This window comes from Ranitomeya variabilis, chromosome 2, assembly GCF_051348905.1.
Source record: "Ranitomeya variabilis isolate aRanVar5 chromosome 2, aRanVar5.hap1, whole genome shotgun sequence".
NCBI classification, from domain to species: domain Eukaryota; kingdom Metazoa; phylum Chordata; class Amphibia; order Anura; family Dendrobatidae; genus Ranitomeya; species Ranitomeya variabilis.
The window spans coordinates 270,344,195-270,368,679 of record NC_135233.1 but is presented as its reverse complement, the minus strand read 5'-3'; positions in this window follow the sequence as shown (position 1 = coordinate 270,368,679).

Here is a 24,485-nt window from a genome sequence, read left to right as displayed (position 1 = left end):
TGAGATCAAGTGGGATGGGAGTTCCCAATCTACACTGACCAGTTGTCAGGACTAACTAAAGATTTACCGCACAGAGTGCATACAGCGCCGCTCTGGTGGACACCACTAACCACCCTAACTAGGGCTTGGAAAGAGCACTGGTTTCTCATGGCGCCGCACTGGCGGTGGCTGCTAATTGACGCAGTAATTCATGTCTAGTGCTGGATGGGAATGATTAAAGAGCTTTCACCAGTTTCAGTCATACATCCACACACACACACAATTTCAGATTTATACTAGCGCGTGGCCGAGCGGCCATGCAAAACTTTTATAGCTGTAGCCTTCAGGGACCTTCCTAGTGATCCAATCGGAGATGCTACAGGACCTGAGCATGTGACTACCGACTTCCAATGAGAGGCATGCTCATTAGAAAAAAAAGCAGGTCTTAGTCCCTGGAACGTCTGCTCTCCGCTGATCAATGCTGGAAAGGCAGCTGCAACCAAATGCACAGTATCTGCTTGAGCCAGATGCTGGGATTGATGTCTCTGCTGAGCAGGCTCCACTGCGGCTAGAGGAGAATGAGAGACCGCAGTGGACATGGTTCGAGATTCCCCTTGTGCATCAGCAGGAGCTTGACACCTAACATGTACCTTGCCACAATTCTGTCTCTGAGCTCCTTGGCCAGTTCCTTTGACCTCATGATTCTCATTTGGTCTTACTTGCACTGTGAGCTGTGAGGTCTTATATAGACAGGTGTGTGCCTTTTCAAATCAAGTCCTATCAGTTTAATTAAACAGAGCTGGACTCCAATGAAGGAGTAGAACCATCTCAAGGAGGATCACAAGGAAATAGACAGCATGTGTCACGGGGAGACTAGGTGAGCGAGAGCTAATAACCTGGGCCCCTGCAATTTCCCTCAGACTAGGGAAATCCTGACTGACCCTCTACCTAGAGTTTATACTGATGGTGTGCATGTCCAGGCCTCGAACCTCACCCTGTCTCCTGTTCAACCCTAGGCTGAAACCTTCGCCCACCACCCAGTGAAGAGGTAATACACCAATACCCACAGTTAGCACAGACAAGGATAAAGGAAAATATACACCACGCCGCAGTCACTCAGGAATACACTATAAATGGGCAGGGCAAAATAAATACAAATATAGGAAGGAGTAAATAAGACTAAGGAAAATACACCACCAGCAACGAATCTCCAACAACAAGCTCTCCACTCCAGACCGAGATAACAACGCACAAGACAGAAGCTATAATCGGCAACACCCAATGATCAGGAGAACTATTTAAAGGCAATGGGCATGGCCCAGCTTCCAATCCGAGGATCAGGTAAATTAACCCCGGAACAGTTAGATAAAATCTAGCTGACGCCAATGAGCAAATAGTGGTCAAAAGCGGAATTACCGCTGTCTGTCGAACGACCTGGTCTGAACAGCGTCCGACATGACAGTACCCCACCTTCTACGAGGGACACCAGGGCCCTCACGGCTTATAGGACCCAGCTTGTCTGGATGGCGACGATGAAAAAACCTGACCAGCTGATCCACATGAATATCCGAGGCTGGTACTCAGGACCTCTCCTCAGGCCCATAACCATGCCAGTGTACCATGTACTGTAAAGTGCGATGCACTAAAACGAGAGTCAACCACCTTGGAGACTTCAAACTCCAAATTACCATCCACCAAGACTGGAGGTGGCATAGGCGCCGCGTCTACAGAACCCACCACCTTCTTTAGAAGAGACCTGTGGAACACGTGTGTCTTATACACCGTAGGGAGCTCCAATCGGTACGCTACTGGGTTAATGACGGCGGTGACCCTAAATGGACCAATAAACAGTGGACCCAATTTAAGGGACGGTATTTTGAGTCTTATGTTTTTTGTGGATAACAACACCCAGTCATCCACACTCAGGTCCGGACCTGGCACACGCCTACTGTCAGCCACACGTTTGTACCTAGCACCCACATTCAACAGGCGCTGTTTAACTCTCCTCCAGACTGATGACAATTGTGCTCCTAACTGATCCTCCACCAAAACGCCGGAAGAGCCCCTCTGACTCAAGGTACAAAATTGAGGATGTAGCCCGTAAACACAAAAAAACGGAGACTCCCCAGACGACTCCTGGCGGTGATTATTGATGGCAAACTCAGCCAAAGGAAGAAAGGTAGACCACTCCTCCTGGTTATCAGAGACAAAGCAGCATAGGTACTGTTCCAATTTTTGGTTCATACGCTCAGTCTGACCATTTGACTGAGGATGGAACGCTGAAGAATGAGACAACTTGATCCCCAGCCGTGAGCAAAATGCTTTCCAAAATTTTGCCACAAACTGAGACCCCCTATCAGACACAATGTCAGACAGAACCACAGGAAGTCTGACCACCTCCTGCACAAATACCTGAGACAGAGTCTTAGCGTTAGGCAACGAAGGCAAAGACACAAAGTGCGACATTTTAGAAAACCGATCAACAATCAACAAGATGACCATGTTCCCAGCTGATGAGGGCAAATTAGTGACCTTACTAGGTACTTCAAGAGGAAGTAGTGTGCCAACAGGATGGGAGCGGGGCGTCTTAGCCCTAGCGCACGTGGTACAAGCTGACACGTATGAGACCACGTCCTGTCGGATCTTGGGCCACCAAAACCGACGTGACACCAACTCCAAGGTACCTCTAACCCCTGGGTGGCCAGCCAGGACAGCATCATGATGCTCCGCCAAAACCTTTAAGCGGAGATGAAGCGGTACAAAAGATTTGTTGATGGGAAGCTCAGATGGTACCTCCTCCTGAGCCTCGGCAATCTCAGCCTCAACCTCGGTAGTGAGAGCCGAAACCACAACACCCTTTTGGAGGATGGGTACTGGATCTTCCCGAGGTTCACCCCCCGGAAAACACCTGGACAGAGCATCCGCCTTAGTGTTTTTAGACCCCGGTCTGTAAGTGACAACAAAATTGAACCACGTGAAAAACAATGCCCAGCGAGCCTGCCTGGGGGACAGACGCTTGGCTGACTCCAAATACAGCAGATTCTTATGATCGGTAATAACAGTAACCTGATGTACCGACCCCTCCAAGAAGTGTCGCCATTCCTCAAAGGCCAATTTGATTGCCAACAACTCCCTGTTGCCGATATCGTAGTTACATTCGGCGGACAACAGTTTCTTGGAGAAATAGGCGCATGGACGCAAACCACTCAAAGATGAGCCTTGAGATAGGACCGCCCCCACACCAACCTCAGACGCATTGACTTCCACAACAAAGGGTTTTGATACATCTGGCTGCACAAGAATGGGGGCTGAAACAAAACTGTTCTTAAGAAACTCAAATGCGCGCACAGCAGCCTCAGGCCAAATGGAGAAATTGGTACCCTTTTTAGTCATGTCAGTTAGCGGTTTAGCAATGATGGAAAAATCCTTGATAAATTTCCTATAGTAGTTAGAAAACCCAAGGAACCGCTGAAGTGCTTTCAAGTTATCAGGACGTTCCCAATGCAGCACCGCTTGCACCTTAGCGGCGTCCATTTTAAAACCAGAAGCAGACACAATATAACCCAAGAAAGGCAACTCTTGAACAGAAAATACACATTTCTCAAGTTTAGCATACAGCTTATTCTCTCTGAGAAGCTGTAACACCTGCCTGACATGATCTAAATGAGCATCACGGTTGCAAGAATATATGAGAATGTCATCTAGGTACACGATAATGAATTTCCCCAAAACATGCGAGAACACATCATTGATGAAATGTTGGAACACTGCAGGTGCGTTAGTCAACCCAAAAGGCATCACCAAATTTTCAAAATGACCCTCAGGGGTATTAAAAGCCGTCTTCCACTCATCACCTTGACGGACTCTTATGAGGTTGTACGCCCCCCTGAGGTCAAGCTTGGTAAACCACTTAGCACCCGCCACCTGGTTGAACAAATCTGGTATCAGTGGCATCGGGTATGGATCACGAATAGTGTTGAGCATTCCGATACTGCAAGTATCGGGTATCGGCCGATACTTGCTGTATCGGAATTCCGATACCGAGATCCGATATTTTTGTGATATCGGGTATCGGTATCGAAACAACATTAATGTAAAAATGTGTAAAAGAGAGAATTAAAATAAAAAATATTGCTATACTCACCTCTCCGACGCAGCCTGCACCTTACCGAGGGAAGCGGCAGCGTTCTTTGTTTAAAATTCGCGCTTTTCTTTCCTTTACGTGAGTCCCGGCTTGTGATTGGTTGCGTGCCGCCCATGTGACCGGGACGCAACCAATCACAGCAAGCCGTGACGTAATTTCAGGTCCTTCAGGATTTTAAAATTACGTTCCGGCGTTGTGATTGGTTGCGTCGCAGTCACATGGAAGACGCAACCAATCACAGCAAGCCGTGACGTAATTTCAGGTCCTTAAGGATTTTAAAATTACGTCCCGGCTTTGTGATTGGTCCGCGTCCCGGCAACATGGCCGCCATTAACCAATCACAAGCCGTGACGTCACGGGAGGCTGGACACGCGCGCTTTTTAAAAAGGGCGCGTGTCCAGCCTCCCGTGACGTCCCGGCTTGTGATTGGTTGCGCCGCGGTCAACCAATCACAAGCCGGGTGGCTGGACACGCGCCCATTTTAAAATTTTAAAATGCGCGCGTGTCCAGCCTCCCGGCTTGTGATTGGTTGACCGCGGCGCAACCAATCACAAGCCGGGACGTCACGGGAGGCTGGACACGCGCCCATTTTAAAAAGCGCGCGTGTCCAGCCTCCCGTGACGTCACGGCTTGTGATTGGTTAATGGCGGCCATGTTGCCGGGACGCGGACCAATCACAGCAAGCCGTGACATAATTTCGTCACGGCTTGCTGTGATTGGTCCGCGTCCCGGCAACATGGCGCCGTGACCAATCATAAGCCGGGACGTCACTGGAGGCTGGACACGCGCGCTTTTTAAAATGGGCGCGTGTCCAGCCTCCCGTGACGTCCCGGCTTGTGATTGGTTAATGGCGGCCATGTTGCCGGGACGCGGACCAATCACAGCAAGCCGTGACGTAATTTCGTCACGGCTTGCTGTGATTGGTCCGCGTCCCGGCAACATGGCCGCCCTGACCAATCACAAGCCGGGACTTCACGTAACCAAGTAAAAGCGCGAATTTTAAACAAACAACGCTGCCGGTTCCCTCGCTGAGGTCCAGGCTGCGTCGGAGGGTGAGTATAGCGATATTTTTTATTTTAATTCTTTCTTTTACACATTTATATGGATCCCAGGGCCTGAAGGAGAGTTTCCTCTCCTTCAGACCCTGGGAACCATCAGGAATACCGTCCGATACTTGAGTCCCATTGACTTGTATTGGTATCGGGTATCGGTATCGGATTGGATCCGATACTTTGCCGGTATCGGCCGATACTTACCGATACTTTCAAGTATCGGACGGTATCGCTCAACACTAATCACGAACCGTAATCTGGTTCAACTCCCTGAAATCCAAACACAGGCGTAATCCGCCATCTTTCTTCTTCACGAAGAAGAACCCTGCTGCCACCGGCGAGGATGACGGCCTGATGTGCCCTTTGCTCAAGCTTTCAGCAATATAATCTTTTAACCCTTGTCTCTCCAGACCGGAGATGTTAAACATCCTTGCTTTAGGCAACTTGGCCCCTGGTTTAAACGTGATAGAACAGTCATAGGGACAATGTGGCGGCAACTCTGAACAACCCTTTTCAGAAAACACATCCACAAAATCCAGAAGTGACTCCGGAACGCTTGAAGTCACCGCAGCCACACATGTGGCCAGGCAATTCTCCTGGCAGAACTCGCTCCACTCAATTATGTCCTGAATTTTCCAATCAATTACCGGGTTGTGCATGGACAACGAAGGAAAACCCAAAACCACCTGAGCAGGAAGATTCCTGAGCACCTTACATGTAACCCACTCGGAATGTACAAACCCAATGTGGAGTTTCACCTCAGCCACAAATTCAGTAATCTCCCCCTGAGAGAGGAGCAGCATTGATGGTGACCACGCGGTTAGGATGAGACAGTTTTTCAATCCTAAAACCTGCTGTGCGCGCAAACTCCTCATCAATGAGATTTGTGGCTGAACCACTATCCACAAAAACAGTAATTGGCAGCTCACTGCCAGCGATAAAAACCTTAGCAGAGAGCATGCATTGAGAAACCACCATGGAGGATATACATAAGCTCAGATTGGTCTCCTCCACACCCTCTGAGCTTAGAAGTTTTCCGCCGTTGCGTTTTTCTTAGACAGCAGGGGACAGATGTTAATAAAATGACCAGATTTACAACAGTAAAAACAGGCTCCCTGCTTCCTGAGCTCAGGGGCTCGACGCTTCACATGTGACACCCCTGCGATTTGCATAGGCTCCGTGGGCTCACCTGCAGCAACCTCACATGAACCTAAAGCCTCTCCCATAGGCGGTGTCTCATGCTCCCCCTGGAGATCAATGCGGACAACCAGACTCATAGCGGAATCTAGAGAAGCAGGAGTCTCGTACATCAGAAGGGCTTTTTTTAACCCTTCCAGAAACCCCATGAATAAACTGACTCCGCAATGCTGGATCATTCCATTGTGTATCGATCGCCCAGTGACGAAATTCAGAACAGTAATCCTCTGCAACTCGCTCCCCCTGGCGAATAGTGCGTATAAACAAAACCACAAACAGGATATCCTGGAATCCTAGATAAATACGAAAACCTGAAAAACAAGGACCCCTAAAATCTAACTTTTATTAAACAACTTTTAAAAAACTCTCTCAACAAAAACAGATAATAAATAGTTAAATAAGCAACAAGTTGTGTGCCTGTTGGATCCTAGGAAATAACTACACTTAGCCCTACCTGACAGTGGGGGTAGGCACCCTAATTTGCTGCGGTAGGTGCCCCCACTCAGCGTAGGCTAACCCTCAGAAAACCCTAGAATTCCCTAAATAAGGAACCCTGAAAAAATACTAGAAAATCCCTAGAGGGAAAAAGCTACCTAGCAGTGGGGGTAGGCGCCCTAATGTAAAGCGGTAGGCGCCCCCACTCCGCGGCGACTAGCCCTAGAATCCCTACAAAATCCCTAAGTCGGGATAGAATAAAGAAATGTGCCCAAAAACTCCCAAACACCCAAGAAAAAATATTGAAAAACCAAAAAATTAAAAAAATGAACACAACTTGTTGCTTATTTAACTATTTATTATCTGTTTTTGTTGAGAGAGTTTTTTAAAAGTTGTTTAATAAAAGTTAGATTTTAGGGGTCCTTGTTTTTCAGGTTTTCGAATAGTGCGTATCTTAGATTCTGCTAGAGCCATTCTGTCAGGTTCATCGTAGACGTTTCCAAGAGAGGAAAAAAAACTCTCCACAGAGTCAAATGCAGCAGAATCAGATGGCAAAGAAAACGCCCATGCTTGGGGATCCCCGCTTAACAATGACAACACCAGGCCCGCACGCTGAGCCTCATTACACGAGGAGATCGAGCGCATACGGAAATATAGTTTGCAAGCTTCACGAAAAGAAACAAATTTACTGCGTTCCTCAGCAAATTTTTTAGGCAAAGGGAATTTAGGCTCAGCAACTCTTCCTGTCGCTCCAGCTTGCACATTAGATACTGCTAGTCCCTGTTGCTGAACTGCCCCCCTAAACTCAGCGGGTTATGGAAGTCATGGGATCCATGACAAAAGAAAAAAAAAGAAACCCCTTTTTTTTTTTTTTTTTTTTCCTTTTTTGTTGTTGGGCCGATTATAATGTCATGGGGAGACTAGGTGAGCAAGAGCTAATAACCCGGGCCCCTGCAATTTCCCTCAGACTAGGGAAATCCTGACTGACCCTCTACCTGGAGTTTACACTGATGGTGTGCATGTCCAGGCCTCAAATCTCACCCTGTCTCCTGTTTCAACCCTAGGCTTAAACCTCCGCCCCACCACCCAGTGAAGAGGTAATACACCAATACCCACAGTTAGCACAGACAAGGATAAAGGAAAATATACACCACGCCGCAGTCACTCAGGAATACACTATAAATGGGCAGGGCAAAATAAATACAAATATAGGAAGGAGTAAATAAGACTAAGGAAAATACACCACCAGCAACGAATCTCCAACAACCAGCTCTCCACTCCAGACCGAGATAACAACGCACAAGACAGAAGCTATAATCGGCGACGCCCAATGATCAGGAGAACTATTTAAAGACAATGGGCATGGCCCAGCTTGCAATCCGAGGATCAGGTAAATTAACCCCGGAACAGCTAGATAAAATCTAGCCGACGCCAATGAGCAAATAGTGGTCAAAAGCGGAATTACCGCTGTCTGTCGAACGACCTGGTCTGAACAGCGTCCGCCATGACAGCATGTGACTTAAATATGCGTATCTGAGCAAAGGGTCTGAATACTTATGACAATGTGATATTTCAGTTTTTCTTTTTTATTAAATTTGAAAAGATTTCTACATTTCTATTTTTTCAGTCAAGATGGGGTGCAGAGTGTACATTAATGTGAAAAAAATGAACCTTGAAACAAAGAGTGAAAAATTTAAAGGGGTCTGAATACTTTCTGTACCCACTGTATATACATATACACCTATGTGTTTGATTCTCCCTGGACAGTTTTTGGTCAAGGGTGGAATTGAATGTGTATTTACTATGATTTCACTGTTAAAGCACCCAATAATCTGCCTAGTGGCAATAGTAGTCATTGTCACACCCATCAGTCATTAGTCAATTGTGTGATTGCTCTGACAAAATGGTGGCAGCGGTGGAATATCTTCCTAATCTCCCTAACAAGTATGATGCTCACAGAATTCACCTATATACAGTATGATTTCCACCTCAGCTCCCCACAACTATCTATTCAGAATATGATGGTCGCACAGCTTCCCTTTATACAGTATGATGGTCCACACTGTCAGACAAAATTGGTGATACATTCATTAAATGCCCCTGTCATAGAAAATACATTGGACATACAAAAATACCTTTTACTAAAGAATAGATGGACAATGTGACGGAGGTGCCAATCATGTGTTGCCAATGATGAATCCACAGTATATCCAACAGGATATATTGAATAATTTATTTAATAGGTTTACAGAGTCAACGCATTTCGAGGCCATGCAGGACCTCTTCATCAGGATGAAAACCTCTGGATTCATCATTGGTAGCGCATGAGTGGCACCTCCGTCACATTGTCTTCATCCAATTTGGTCCTTTCAAGACTGGTGTCCTTGCAGCAGCCGTGTGATAATTATATGAGAGATGCACTTTGCTTTGTAGCAACCATACTAGGTGAGTGGTTCCTTTACACCTCATTGTTTATTGGTTAACACCCTATTGCGCTCTCTTTTTCCAGTTTTCTCTACTCCCAAAAATATTTGATGGACACTCCTGTTCCAAACACTATGAGGAAAAACATAAGGGCAGTATTTCAGACACAAAAATGTGGGCCAAATTGGATTGATAATTTATCTGACTTTTTTCTATAAAACTTTGTCAAACATGTACAAAAACTAGATGAATTATTTGTGTATATCTGGAAGGATTTTATGTGCAAACGCTGCCAGGTATCTGGATGATCTATATAATTTATACATCTAACCCTTATACTCAATATGATGATCCAATAGCTTCCCTATATAACTTATTATGTGCAGTATGATGGTCCACACAGTTATCTATATACAGTTTGATGTCTCTCATCGCTCCTTAAGTAAAGTATGGAGCACCCACAGCTCCCTATATACAGTATGATGGCCCAACAGATCCCTATATACAGTATGAGGCCCCCATAGCTCTATATATACAGTATGAGGCACCCATAGTCTTTATATGCATTTTGGGACCCCCCACATTTCCTTATACATATGATGGTCCTACAGCTTCCTGCACACAGTATGATTCTCCCATAGTTCCTCTATACACAGGATGATTACTACCACAACTCCCTATATAGAGTACACTGGGAAATTAAACAGGTAGTACTAAAGTCCCTACTGAAAACTCTTATTGTGTGAAAAGGCTATTTGAATATTTAAACTCCAGGCAGAGCATTGCATAACCAATAAATCTCCCTATGCCAAATTGGTACTTTCCACATGAATAGTCTTTACCAATTAAACTCCCTAGCAAAGGCTTTTCTTTTATCCAACCAGTTGTCCCATATTGTACTGATGAGAAGCAAACACCCTGAAACAAAGTCTCAAATGTAGGTTCTGGCCTGACATTCTATCCTAAGTCAAATGACTAAGCTCTTTTGAGGTCGGTATTGAGTTTTAGTATTGATACTTCCAAAGGGTTGCACCAGACTTCCTGTTTTCTTTTTAAAGAGGCTATTTGTATTGCTAAAAAAATGACATCAATTTGTTTCAAATCTTAATATGACTTCTGAATTGAAGCTAATGTTTTCTATTTTCTTCAAATATGTGATCTGGACTAAAAAGTAATATAGAAGGACTTGATGTTTATCTTCACAATTTATTACGGCTTTAAAAGATAGGATTGTCTATTCAACTGGGAAAAACATTACCCCTAGACTTCCTGTGAGAAGCCTCTTACTCGGCCAAACCAGTTCTCCTGCTTTGCAATAGTAGGGTGCAACCATCCCCAAACAATGTCTGCATATAGTTTCTTATCCTAAGTCACATAGCAATGTTCTTTAAAGGGTTCTTTAAAGGGTTGATATTGACTTTTGTAACTTACAATAGGTGATGCAAGTGTTCCTGTTCTCTTTCTTCCTGAAGATAGTTTTTGCATATTGCACCCTAAAGAAAAGACATTCTCCATTGTCTGTGGGCAAAGCTTAGCTTCCTTCTCTATACTTCCTTTAAATCCCTCAGTTTGTTCTGCTTGTTCTTCAGCAGAACTGTTTTGACATATTTACAGAAACCTGTGGTCATGATGATATCATAAAGATAAACTTTGTATGGCCAGTGAAGACCACACAACTTAGAGATGGAATTAGGGAAAAGAGTAGGCTTATGTCTAAGAGATGATCCCCACTCTCGCACGATATATGAAATATGATAGCAATGAAGTAAGAATATACCCTTGTCAACATTTGAACTGCAATATCAAGAAGGAAAAGTCTTTTACTTATTGAAACCACAGGTTCAACAGACATGTTAATGATATGCTAAGGGCCACAGCCAGAAACACGTTAGAATATCGACTTCAACAGCTTTGGCAAATTTTTCCAATGTCAGCACTACAAATTTTCTAATTGCCAGGAAAATATGAGTATAACACTCTGAGGTCTCCTCAACTATATTGAACTTTTTTTGAGTTCTTTAATACAGAGTGTTAGAAAGTGTCCTCGTGACCTCAATATATCTGGTTAGGAGAAAACAGATGATAGCAGGTGTAATCTACAGCTCATTTAACATCAGTGCAGTAGCAATCATTTTAAGCTACCTACATTTTAAAAAGGGTCCAAAAAATATCCAAAACGCCTGCATTACAGGTGTTTGTACAGAGGCGGTGCATATGGAAGAAGCCGTGGCAAGTGTGATGTAAAACTGATGCTTTTATGTGGAGTATCAAGAGCTCTGATTTTTGCTAAATTAAAAAGTGACATCTTTTTTTACAAGCCATCCAAAAATTATCTTTTTATTTAGGCAGCAGAAACAGGTGTGCTGTTTTTGAAATTGAAGAAGCAATGGCTTCTTAATTAGCAGTGAAAAACGTCTGCCTTTTGTGATAAACAGATGTAAGAGGAAAGCTGTTGTGAATTTACCTTTTGGTTCCCTCTAGTGGCTACTAGTGTTTTTACTCTGGGTTTGTCTATCATCCCTTGTATGCTCACCTGGGTCGTTAGGTCAGGGGTGTTGCTATATTAGCTCCCTGGACCTTCAGTTCAATGCCTGGCAACGTTGATATCAGAGCTAATCTGTAGTGCTCTTGTCTACTGATCCTGGTTCCTGCTTGATTAAGCTAAGTCTGCTTTCTTGCTTTTTGTTATTGTTTTTGTTTTGCATTTTTGTCCAGCTTGTACATAATCTGTATCCTATCCTTGCTGGAAGCTCTAGGGAGGCTGGAGTTCTCCCCCCGGGCCGTTAGACGGTTCGGGGGTTCTTGAATCTCCAGTGTGGATTTTTGTTAGGGTTTTTGTTGACCATATAAGTTATCTTACTACATTCTGCTATTAGTGAGTGGGCCTCTCTTTGCTAAACCTAGTTCATCTCTGTGTTTGTCATTTCCTCTTACCTCACCGTTATTATTTGTGGGGGGCTTGTATCCAACTTTTGGGGTCTATTCTCTGGAGGCAAGAGAGGTCTTTGTTTTCCTCTTCTAGGGGTAGTTAGTCCTCCGGCTGGCGCGAGACATCTAGCGACCAACGTAGGCATGTTCCCCGGCTACTTCTAGTGTTGACGTTAGGAGTAGATATATGGTCAACACAGTTACCACTGCCCTATGAGCTGGATTTTTGTACTTCGCAGACTTGCTGATATCTCTGAGACCCTCGCCATTGGGGTCATAACAGTTTGCCAGGCCAGTATTAAATGTTAAATGCATTGCAGAAGCGGGATTATAAGAAAGAAAGTTCTGAGGTTTTTTTTTCTCTCTCTCATTTTTTTTTTTCTTTTCCCCTTTACTTCTGAGTGGTTTGTGATTGCTGCAGACATGAATGTCCAGACCTTGATTACAAGTGTGGACCAGCTTGCTGCTCGTGTGCAGGGCATACAAGATTATGTTACCAGAAATCCTATGTCAGAACCTAAGATACCGATTCCTGAACTGTTTTCCGGAGACCGATTTAAGTTTAGAAATTTCAGGAATAATTGTAAATTGTTTTTGTCCCTGAGACCCTGTTCCTCTGGAGACTACGCTCAGCAAGTGAAAATTGTTATTTCTTTTTTACGGGGCGACCCTCAGGATTGGGCTTTCTCGCTGGCGCCAGGAGATCCGGCATTGGCTGATATTGATGCGTTTTTTCTGGCGCTCGGTTTGCTTTATGAGGAACCCAATCTTGAGATTCAGGCAGAAAAAGCCTTGCTGGCTATGTCCCAGGGCCAGGAAGAGGCTGAAGTGTATTGCCAAAAATTTCGGAAATGGTCCGTGCTGACCCAGTGGAACGAGTGTGCATTGGCTGCAAATTTTAGAAATGGTATTTCTGAAGCCATTAAGAATGTGATGGTGGGTTTTCCCATTCCCACAGGTCTGAATGATTCTATGGCCCTGGCTATTCAAATCGACCGGCGGTTGCGGGAGCGCAAAACCGCAAATTCCCTCATGGTATTGTCTGAACAGGCACCTGAATTAATGCAATGTGATAGAATCCTGACTAGAAATGAGCGGAAAATTCATAGACGCCAGAATGGCTTGTGTTACTACTGTGGTGATTCTACACATGTTATCTCAGCATGCTCTAAACGTCTTACTAAGGTTGTTAGTCCGGTCGTCATTGGTAATTTGCAACCTAAATTTATTCTATCTGTAACTTTGATTTGCTCACTGTCATCGTATCCTGTCATGGCGTTTGTGGACTCAGGTGCGGCCCTGAGCCTTATGGATCTGTCTTTTGCCAAGCGCTGCGGAATTGTTCTTGAGCCATTGGAAAATCCTATCCCTCTTAGGGGTATTGATTCTACGCCATTGGCAAAAAATAAACCGCAGTTTTGGACACAGGTTACCATGTGCATGACTCCCGAACATCGGGAGGTAATACGTTTTCTTGTTCTGCATAAAATGCATGATTTGGTTGTTTTGGGTTTGCCATGGTTACAGACCCATAATCCAGTCTTGGACTGGAAGGCTATGTCAGTGTCAAGTTGGGGCTGCCATGGAATTCATGGAGATTCCCTGCCCTTGTCTATTGCTTCTTCTACGCCTTCGGAAGTTCCGGCGTATTTGTCTGATTATCAGGATGTCTTCAGCGAGTCTAAGTCCAGTGCACTGCCTCCTCATAGGGAATGTGACTGTGCAATAGATTTGATCCCTGGCAGTAAGTTTCCTAAGGGGAGACTGTTTAATCTGTCGGTACCTGAACATACCGCGATGCGATCATATATCAAGGAGTCTCTTGAGAAGGGGCATATCCGTCCTTCTTCTTCCCCTCTTGGTGCGGGATTCTTTTTTGTGGCCAAAAAGGACGGATCTTTGAGGCCTTGTATTGACTATCGGCTTTTAAATAAGATCACTGTCAAATTTCAGTATCCTTTGCCGTTGTTGTCAGATTTGTTTGCCCGGATTAAAGGTGCCAAGTGGTTCACCAAGATAGACCTTCGTGGTGCGTACAACCTTATGCGCATTAGGCAGGGCGATGAATGGAAAACCGCAATCAATATGCCCGAAGGTCATTTTGAGTACTTGGTGATGCCATTTGGGCTCTCTAATGCACCTTCAGTTTTTCAGTCCTTCATGCATGACATTTTCCGGAAGTATCTGGATAAATCTTTGATTGTTTATCTGGATGATATTCTTGTTTTTTCTGATGATTGGGACTCGCATGTGGAGCAGGTCAGGATGGTTTTTGAGATTTTGTGTGAAAATTCTTTGTTTGTAAAAGGCTCAAAGTGTCTCTTTGGTGTACAGAAGGTTCCCTTTTTGGGGTTCATTTTTTCCCCTTCTGCTGTGGAGATGGATCCAGTCAAGGTCCGAGCTATTCATGATTGGACTCAACCCTCGTCAGTTAAGAGTCTTCAGAAGTTCTTGGGTTTTGCTAACTTCTACCGTCGTTTTATCGCAAATTTCTCTAGCGTTGTTAAACCGCTGACGGATATGACCAAGAAAGGCTCTGATGTAGCTAACTGGGCTCCTGCTGCCGTGGAGGCTTTCCAGGAGTTGAAACGCCGGTTTACTTCGGCGCCTGTTTTGTGCCAGCCTGACGTCTCACTTCCCTTTCAGGTTGAGGTGGATGCTTCGGAGATTGGGGCAGGGGCCGTATTGTCGCAGAGAGGCCCTGGTTGCTCTACTATGAGACCTTGTGCCTTTTTCTCTAGGAAGTTTTCGCCGGCAGAGCGAAATTATGATGTGGGCAATCGGGAGTTATTGGCCATGAAGTGGGCATTTGAGGAGTGGCGTCATTGGCTCGAGGGTGCTAAGCATCGGGTGGTGGTCTTGACTGATCACAAAAATTTGATGTATCTCGAGTCTGCTAAACGCCTGAATCCTAGACAGGCCCGCTGGTCATTGTTTTTCTCCCGTTTTGACTTTGTGGTCTCCTATTTACCAGGTTCTAAGAATGTGAAGGCCGATGCTCTGTCTAGGAGCTTTGTGCCTGATGCTCCTGGAGTCGCTGAACCTGAGGGTATTCTTAAGGAAGGAGTTATCTTGTCAGCGATTTCTCCAGATCTGCGACGCGTGTTGCAGAGATTTCAGGCTGGTAGGCCTGACTCTTGTCCACCTGACAGATTGTTTGTGCCTGCTAAATGGACCAGCAGAGTCATTTCCGAGGTTCATTCCTCAGTGTTGGCAGGGCACCCGGGAATTTTTGGCACCAGAGATCTGGTGGCCAGGTCCTTTTGGTGGCCTTCCTTGTCAAGGGATGTGCGGTCATTTGTGCAGTCCTGCGGTACTTGTGCTCGAGCTAAGCCTTGCTGTTCTCGTGCCAGCGGGTTGCTCTTGCCCTTGCCTGTCCCGAAGAGACCTTGGACACACATCTCTATGGATTTCATTTCGGATCTCCCAGTGTCTAAAGGCATGTCTGTCATCTGGGTGATATGTGATCGTTTCTCCAAGATGGTCCATCTGGTTCCTTTGCCTAAGCTGCCTTCCTCTGCTGATCTGGTTCCTGTGTTCTTCCAGAACGTGGTTCGTTTGCACGGCATTCCTGAGAATATTGTGTCAGACAGAGGATCCCAGTTTGTTTCCAGGTTCTGGCGATCCTTTTGTGGTAGGATGGGCATTGATTTGTCGTTTTCGTCCGCTTTTCATCCACAGACTAACGGACAAACGGAACAAACTAATCAGACTCTGGAGGCTTATTTGAGGTGTTTTGTCTCTTCTGATCAGGATGATTGGGTGACCTTCTTGCCGTTGGCTGAATTTGCCCTTAATAATCGGGCTAGTTCTGCCACCTTGGTTTCGCCATTTTTCTGCAACTCCGGTTTCCATCCTCGTTTTTCCTCGGGACATGTGGAGCCTTCTGACTGTCCTGGAGTGGATTCTGTGGTGGATAGGTTGCAGCGGATCTGGAATCATGTGGTGGACAACTTGAAGTTGTCACAGGAGAAGGCTCAGCGTTTTGCCAATCGCCGCCGCGGTGTGGGTCCCCGACTTCGTGTTGGGGATTTGGTATGGCTGTCTTCTCGATTTGTTCCTATGAAGGTCTCCTCTCCCAAATTTAGGCCTCGATTCATTGGTCCTTACAAGATATTGGAGATCCTTAATCCTGTATCCTTTTGCCTGGATCTTCCGGTGTCGTTTGCCATTCACAACGTATTTCATAGGTCCTTGTTGCGGCGGTACGTTGTGCCTGTGGTTCCTTCTGCTGAGCCTCCTGCTCCGGTGTTGGTTGAGGGCGAGTTGGAGTACATGGTGGAGAAGATCTTAGATTCTCGTCTCTCCAGGCGGAGGCTTCAGTACCTGGTCAAGTGGAAGGGCTATGGTCAGGAGGATAATTCCTGGGTGGTCGCCTCTGATGTGCATGCGGCCGATTTAGTTCGTGCCTTTCACGCCGCTCATCCTGATCGCCCTGGTGGTCTTGGTGAGGGTTTGGTGACCCCTCACTAAGGGGGGGGTACTGTTGTGAATTTACCTTTTGGTTCCCTCTAGTGGCTACTAGTGTTTTTACTCTGGGTATGTCTATCATCCCTTGTATGCTCACCTGGGTCGTTAGGTCAGGGGTGTTGCTATATTAGCTCCCTGGACCTTCAGTTCAATGCCTGGCAACGTTGATATCAGAGCTAATCTGTAGTGCTCTTGTCTACTGATCCTGGTTCCTGCTTGATTAAGCTAAGTCTGCTTTCTTGCTTTTTGTTATTGTTTTTGTTTTGCATTTTTGTCCAGCTTGTACATAATCTGTATCCTATCCTTGCTGGAAGCTCTAGGGAGGCTGGAGTTCTCCCCCCGGGCCATTAGACGGTTCAGGGGTTCTTGAATCTCCAGTGTGGATTTTTGTTAGGGTTTTTGTTGACCATATAAGTTATCTTACTACATTCTGCTATTAGTGAGTGGGCCTCTCTTTGCTAAACCTAGTTCATCTCTGTGTTTGTCATTTCCTCTTACCTCACCGTTATTATTTGTGGGGGGCTTGTATCCAACTTTTGGGGTCTATTCTCTGGAGGCAAGAGAGGTCTTTGTTTTCCTCTTCTAGGGGTAGTTAGTCCTCCGGCTGGCGCGAGACATCTAGCGACCAACGTAGGCATGTTCCCCGGCTACTTCTAGTGTTGGCGTTAGGAGTAGATATATGGTCAACCCAGTTACCACTGCCCTATGAGCTGGATTTTTGTACTTCGCAGACTTGCTGATATCTCTGAGACCCTCGCCATTGGGGTCATAACAGAAAGCTAGAATTAATTTCAATATTTGTCCAGAGAAGTCTATCTGGCACCTACTCCATCATTGCCAGTCTTTTGAGACACTAGAGGTCCTAGAGAATATTCTGTGCATGCATTTACGTGTGGGCGGTCCTTTTACCCTATGCACATGTGCAGATGTTACAATGCCTTCCGATGTATTCAATCTGTCTCTCATGGTCATGTGCTCTCTTGCTGCCATGTGATCTCCTATATTGCATTTCCACACCTTAGTTGGTTTTCGAGTACTTGTCTAGGATGCCTATCCTAGGAAATAGAGGTATGTTAGTCCCCGTTACTGGTTCTGATAGACAGACTTTAATTTTTGGTTTGCTTAAATGGTCTCATTTTATTATACTCCAATGTAAAAATTACCGTATTTTTCAGATTATAAAATGACATGACAGGTCCCGAGATTTCAATCTCTCAATCTGTGCCCCCCATACCTCCATGGCCCAACCATATAATAAATTGTCACAAGGAGAAGAGTAGAGACATTTAGTTGTTTGTCATTGAGGTAGTTAACAAAAGAATAAAAAAAAGAAATTATGAGACAATTGTATTAAACTAATGAAATGGTATTTGAACACGGTGGTTGTTGGTGCTCGGTAGAGAATCAGTTGAGCAAGGTGACTTACTACCAAGCACCGACAACTACTACTGGTCAAATACCATTTCATTAGTTAAATGTAATTGTGTCATTACTTTTAAATTTCTTTTTGTAAAAAATTGTTTATCTACCGTACCTGTTTTAAGTCTATAAAGAATTTTTTTTTTTTTTTATGATATTATTGTTACATACTATCTATTACATGTAACTATCTATTGCAGACAACTATTTCATAGTGACAATAACTAATAACTAATAGACAATAATTAAGTCCATAGCTTTGTGGTTAGGAGCAGTCCATGGTTGATCGATGCCAATGAGCCACATAGTACACTAGTATGATACTTTCTTATAACAATAAATTTTTATTGATGAAGTAAAGTCATTATTTCCTCTATTTTATATATTTTTTTATTGTGATTTGTAAATATTGATTTTAAACATGATTGTGTTTGTGTCCCTTCCGGTCATGTTTTATGTCTTAATTACTATAGCTTTTGATTTTTATACCAATATTAGTTCTTTTACAATGTTAACTATTTGTTCATGCCCAAGTGAGTGGTTCCCCTTTTTTAGCTGTTGGTGTTTTTTCCCTCAATATTTAACCCCCCCCCTCCCTGTTATATTGATTGTGCTTCAATGTAGTTCATTTTTTAAAAAGAGCTCGTTGCGAGCACAAAATGCGTAGAAATGAAAACTACAAAATTGCTATTCCACTTGGGAGCTGCTTCGTTTATACAGCAGCTCGGTCTACTCTGAAACGTCAGTCTCCTTTTCTTACTAATCGATATGCAAAATAGGCTTCACCTTCATTTGCCGATGGTACTGCAGCAGCTGTAATTTTCATGGGCCATTATTGGAGTTGTGCCAATCACAACCTTTTCAGGTGAGCACCTCCATTCTCACCTGTAACTTTCACTATCACCCTATATGCACTTGTCTCCCCATTTTTTTTAGTCCTACCATGCAACACATTTCCTTGCCCACCCTTTTATATTTTACATTGTACAGTTGCTGCCATTACCTCATTGACTGCTACTTCCAATAGACAGTAACATACATCTGCTTGTCATTTGTGTTTGGTGGCTAATGGCTATACTTTACCTATCTTTGGAGCTCTATCCTGTTCAGGGTAAATAAACTTGAAATTACTGCCACAAAAAGCATAATTTTTTTCCTGGATTTTAAGAAGCCATTGCTTCCTCACTTTCAAAACAGCAAAATTGCTACTCTCTAAAAAAGGATATGTTTGGGATGGCAATGATAAAAAGTAATTGATTCTTCAATTTGCAAACAGAAAACCTGATTCTGATTACCAATATAATAGGGATTATTTTTGCATGGCCTGTTAAGATGCCATTGTTTATTTTCTTTCCAAACAATGAATCTGTTGCTGCTCCCTAATTATGGATAATTTTTGGAAAGCTTGTTAAAAATCTATGGCTTCTTCATTTAACAAACAGCAAACCTTATGCTATTCCCCAAACAGAGATAATTTTTGGACCACTGTGTTGTGAATTAGACTTTTTGGCTCCCTCTTGTGGTCACTAGTGGTATGACTCTGGGATTGTCTTTTTTCTGTTTGGCACTCACCTGGGTCGTTAGTCCAGGGGTGTCGCTATATTAACTTCCTGGATCCTTAGTCCAGTGCCTGGCATCGTTGTAATCAGATCCTTCTGTTGCTCCTGTCTGCTGGTCCAGGTTCTTGCAAAATTAAGCTAAGTCTTGCTTCTTTGTTTTTTGGGTTATTTGCTTTGCTTCTATTTTTGTCCAGCTTGTACTAAATGTGAGTTCTGACCTTGCTGGAAGCTCTAGGGGGCTAGTGTTCTCCCCCCGGCCGTTAGTCGGTTCGGGGGTTCTTGAATATCCAGCGTGGATATTTTAATAGGGTTTTTGCTGACCATATAAGTCATCTTACTATATTCTGCTATTAGCTAGTGGGCCTCTCTTTGCTAAATACCTAGCTCATTCTTATGTTTGTCTTTTCCTCTTACCTCACCGTTATTATTTGTTGGGGGCTTGTATCCAACTTTTGGGGTCTTTTCTCTGGAGGCAAGAAAGGTCTTTCTTTTCCCTTCTAGGGTTAGTTAGTTCTCCGGCTGGCGCGAGACGTCTAGAACCAACGTAGGCACGTTCCCCGGCTACTTCTATTTGTGGTGCTAGGATTAGATATATGGTCAGCCCAGTTACCACTGCCCTATGAGCTGGTTTTTTGTGTTTGCAGACTTGGTATTGATTCCTGAGACCCTCTGCCATTGGGGTCATAACAGTATGCCAGGCCAACATTGAATGTTTAATGCATTGCAGAAGTGGGATATAAGATAGGAAATTCTGAATTTTTTTTTTTTCCCTCTCTTCCTCCCCTTTACCTCTGAGTGGCTTGAGCTTGCTGCAGACATGAATGTCCAGACCTTGATTACAAGTGTGGACCAGCTTGCTGCTCGTGTGCAAAGCATACAAGATTTTGTTACCAGTAGTCCTATGTCTGAACCTAAAATACCTATTCCTGAACTGTTTTCTGGAGACCGATTTAAGTTTAGGAATTTCAGGGATAATTGTAAATTGTTTCTATCTCTGAGACCCCGTTCATCTGGAGACTTAGTTCAGCAAGTTAAAATTGTTATCTCTTTTTTACGGGGCGACCCTCAGGATTGGGCTTTCTCGCTAGCGCCAGGAGATCCGGCATTGGCAAATATTGATGCGTTTTTTCTGGCGCTCGGATTGCTTTACGAGGAACCCAATCTTGAGGTTCAGGCAGAAAAAGCCTTGCTGGCTATTTCTCAGGGCCAGGATGAAGCTGAAGTGTATTGCCAAAAATTTCGGAAATGGTCCGTGCTTACTCAGTGGAATGAGTGTGCTCTGGCCGCAAACTTCAGAAATGGCCTTTCTGAAGCCATTAAGAATGTGAAGGCTGATGCTCTTTCAAGGAGCTTTGTGCCTGACTCTCCGGGAGTCGCAGAACCAGTTGGTATTCTTAAAGAGGGAGTTATCTTGTCAGCCATTTCTCCGGATTTGCGACGTGTGTTGCAGAGATTTCAGGCTGGTAGACCTGACTCTTGTCCACCTGACAGACTGTTTGTTCCTGATAAGTGGACCAGCAGAGTCATTTCCGAGGTTCATTCCTCGGTGTTGGCAGGGCATCCGGGAATTTTTGGCACCAGAGATCTGGTGGCTAGGTCCTTTTGGTGGCCTTCCTTGTCACGGGATGTGCGGTCGTTTGTGCAGTCCTGTGGGACTTGTGCTCGAGCTAAGCCTTGCTGTTCGCGTGCCAGCGGGTTGCTCTTGCCCTTGCCTGTCCCGAAGAGGCCTTGGACACACATTTCCATGGATTTCATTTCAGATCTCCCGGTGTCTCAGGGCATGTCTGTCATCTGGGTGGTATGTGATCGCTTTTCTAAGATGGTCCATTTGGTACCTTTGCCTAAGCTGCCTTCCTCTTCCGATCTGGTTCCTGTGTTCTTTCAGAATGTGGTTCGTTTACACGGCATTCCTGAGAATATTGTGTCTGACAGAGGATCCCAGTTTGTTTCCAGGTTCTGGCGATCCTTTTGTGCTAGGATGGGCATTGAGTTGTCGTTTTCGTCTGCCTTTCATCCTCAGACTAATGGACAAACGGAGCGAACTAATCAGACTCTGGAGGCTTATTTGAGGTGTTTTGTTTCTGTGGATCAGGATGATTGGGTGACCTTCTTGCCGTTGGCTGAGTTTGCCCTTAATAATCGGGCTAGTTCCGCTACATTGGTTTCGCCATTTTTCTGCAACTATGGTTTCCATCCTCGTTTTTCCTCGGGACATGTGGAGCCTTCTGACTGTCCTGGGGTAGATTCTGTGGTGGATAGGTTGCAGCAGATCTGGAATCATGTGGTGGACAACTTGAAGTTGTCACAAGAGAAGGCTCAGCGTTTTGCCAACCGCCGCCGCGGTGTGGGTCCCCGACTTCGTGTTGGGGATTTGGTATGGCTGTCTTCTCGATTTGTTCCTATGAAGGTCTCCTCTCCTAAATTTAAGCCTCGCTTCATCGGTCCTTACAAGATATTGGAAATCCTTAATCCTGTGTCCTTTCGCTTGGATCTTCCTGTGTCATTTGCCATTCACAACGTGTTCCATAGGTCTTTGTTGCGGCGGTACGTTGTACCTGTGGTTCCTTCTGCTGAGCCTCCTGCTCCGGTGTTGGTTGAGGGCGAGTTGGAGTACGTGGTGGAGAAGATCTTGGATTCTCGTCTCTCCAGGCGGAGGCTTCAGTATCTGGTCAAGTGGAAGGGCTATGGTCAGGAGGATAATTCCTGGGTGGTTGCCTCTGATGTGCATGCGGCCGATTTAGTTCGTGCCTTTCACGCTGCTCATCCTGATCGCCCTGGTGGTCTTGGTGAGGGTTCGGTGACCCCTCCTTAAGGGGGGGGTACTGTTGAGAATTAGACTTTTTGGCTCCCTCTTGTGGTCACTAGTGGTATGACTCTGGGATTGTCTTTTTTCTGTTTGGCACTCACCTGGGTCGTTAGTCCAGGGGTGTCGCTATATTAACTTCCTGGATCCTTAGTCCAGTGCCTGGCATCGTTGTAATCAGATCCTTCTGTTGCTCCTGTCTGCTGGTCCTGGCTCTTGCAAAATTAAGCTAAGTCTTGCTTCTTTGTTTTTTGAGTTACTTGCTTTGCTACTATTTTTGTCCAGCTTGTACTAAATGTGATTTCTGACCTTGCTGGAAGCTCTAGGGGGCTGGTGTTCTCCCCCCCCCCGGCCGTTAGACGGTTCGGGGGTTCTTGAATATCCAGCGTGGATATTTTAATAGGGTTTTTGCTGACCATATAAGTCATCTTACTATATTCTGCTATTAGCTAGTGGGCCTCTCTTTGCTAAATACCTAGCTCATTCTTATGTTTGTCTTTTCCTCTTACCTCACCGTTATTATTTGTTGGGGGCTTGTATCCAACTTTTGGGGTCTTTTCTCTGGAGGCAAGAAAGGTCTTTCTTTTCCCTTCTAGGGTTAGTTAGTTCTCCGGCTGGCGCGAGACGTCTAGAACCAACGTAGGCACGTTCCCCGGCTACTTCTATTTGTGGTGCTAGGATTAGATATATGGTCAGCCCAGTTACCACTGCCCTTTGAGCTGGTTTTTTGTGTTTGCAGACTTGGTATTGATTCCTGAGACCCTCTGCCATTGGGGTCATAACACACTGCTTGTCAAAAACCTTTAGTAGTGAAATGTTTAACCATATAATCTTAAAATGCCATTGTTTATTCTCTTTCCAGACAATGAATCTGTTGCTGATCCCTAAATAGGGATAATATTTGGAAAGCTTGTTAAAAAGCTTTAGCTTCTTCATTTAACAAACAACAAACCTTATGCTATTCCTCAAACAGAGATAATTTTTGGACCACTGCTTGCCAAAAATCATTGCGTAGTGAGATGTTTTACTATATAATCTTAACGAATTAGTTTACTTCAACTTGTGCTTCCTCATCTTTTACAAAACGCTTATTGCAAATGCTGTGTCAGAAACTCAAGTGAAAATAGTTATTTATTCTACTACCAGGGACAGTTTACAGCAAATGTATTCATTATTCATTTCAGTATATCAATCCCTATGCTGTGAGCTTATCCTAGTGGTGGCTACAAGCAGTCAGAATATAATCAAGTAGCCTAATCTTATTATTTATCTTCAAAACCACTGTTACTTACCGGGAATATTAGATATTACGTCATTAGCATCACAGAATGATAGCAATTAAGGATATCTCCACTAAATCCACCACTAATGTAGATCAGAAGCCATACTATAGTAGATAGAGCGCACTGAACAAAACTAAGACCTCCATGAATATCTTAGAAATAGTATTACTAACTTTGAAACCACATTTTGTAAACTCTGTGACATAATACAAAGTGAGCATAAATTGGGGTCTATTTTATAATGTTTACTGGAATTACAAGACTCCAACACCTCCTCCAGGTGCTTACTCCACCTAGATATTATTAGGTAGTTCATAAATTATACAAGAGCCCACTCAAGGACCGCTGAGCTTTGGTGAATGTTTTCTATTAAAAAAATAATCTTTCTATCCAGAGGTTTGAAAGCTCTACATAAAATATAATACGCCTAATTAAATTCATACATGCATTTTTTCTCTCTACTGTAATATGTAACATTTGAATATGCTGATAGAAATATTGGTAAATTAAGTAAACATGCACATCATGGGATTGGTGAAATTAGGATGACCCCAACAAAGGCATAAGGTAGTAAATTCATTTGCATTCTTCAGATTAAAAAATGAGTTTATACAGCTTGTTGGCTGCTTTTGAGTTTAACACCCCCTCTTTGACCGTTCTCCCCCTCTCTCGCTCTACAATTCACTGGCTTCACTTTAATTCCTTCACTGCCTCTGATGGAGATAGGAGAAATAAATCTGTTCAGAGATTTTCAGGGGGAGTGCTATACAAATGGGAATAAGGGGGGATGTA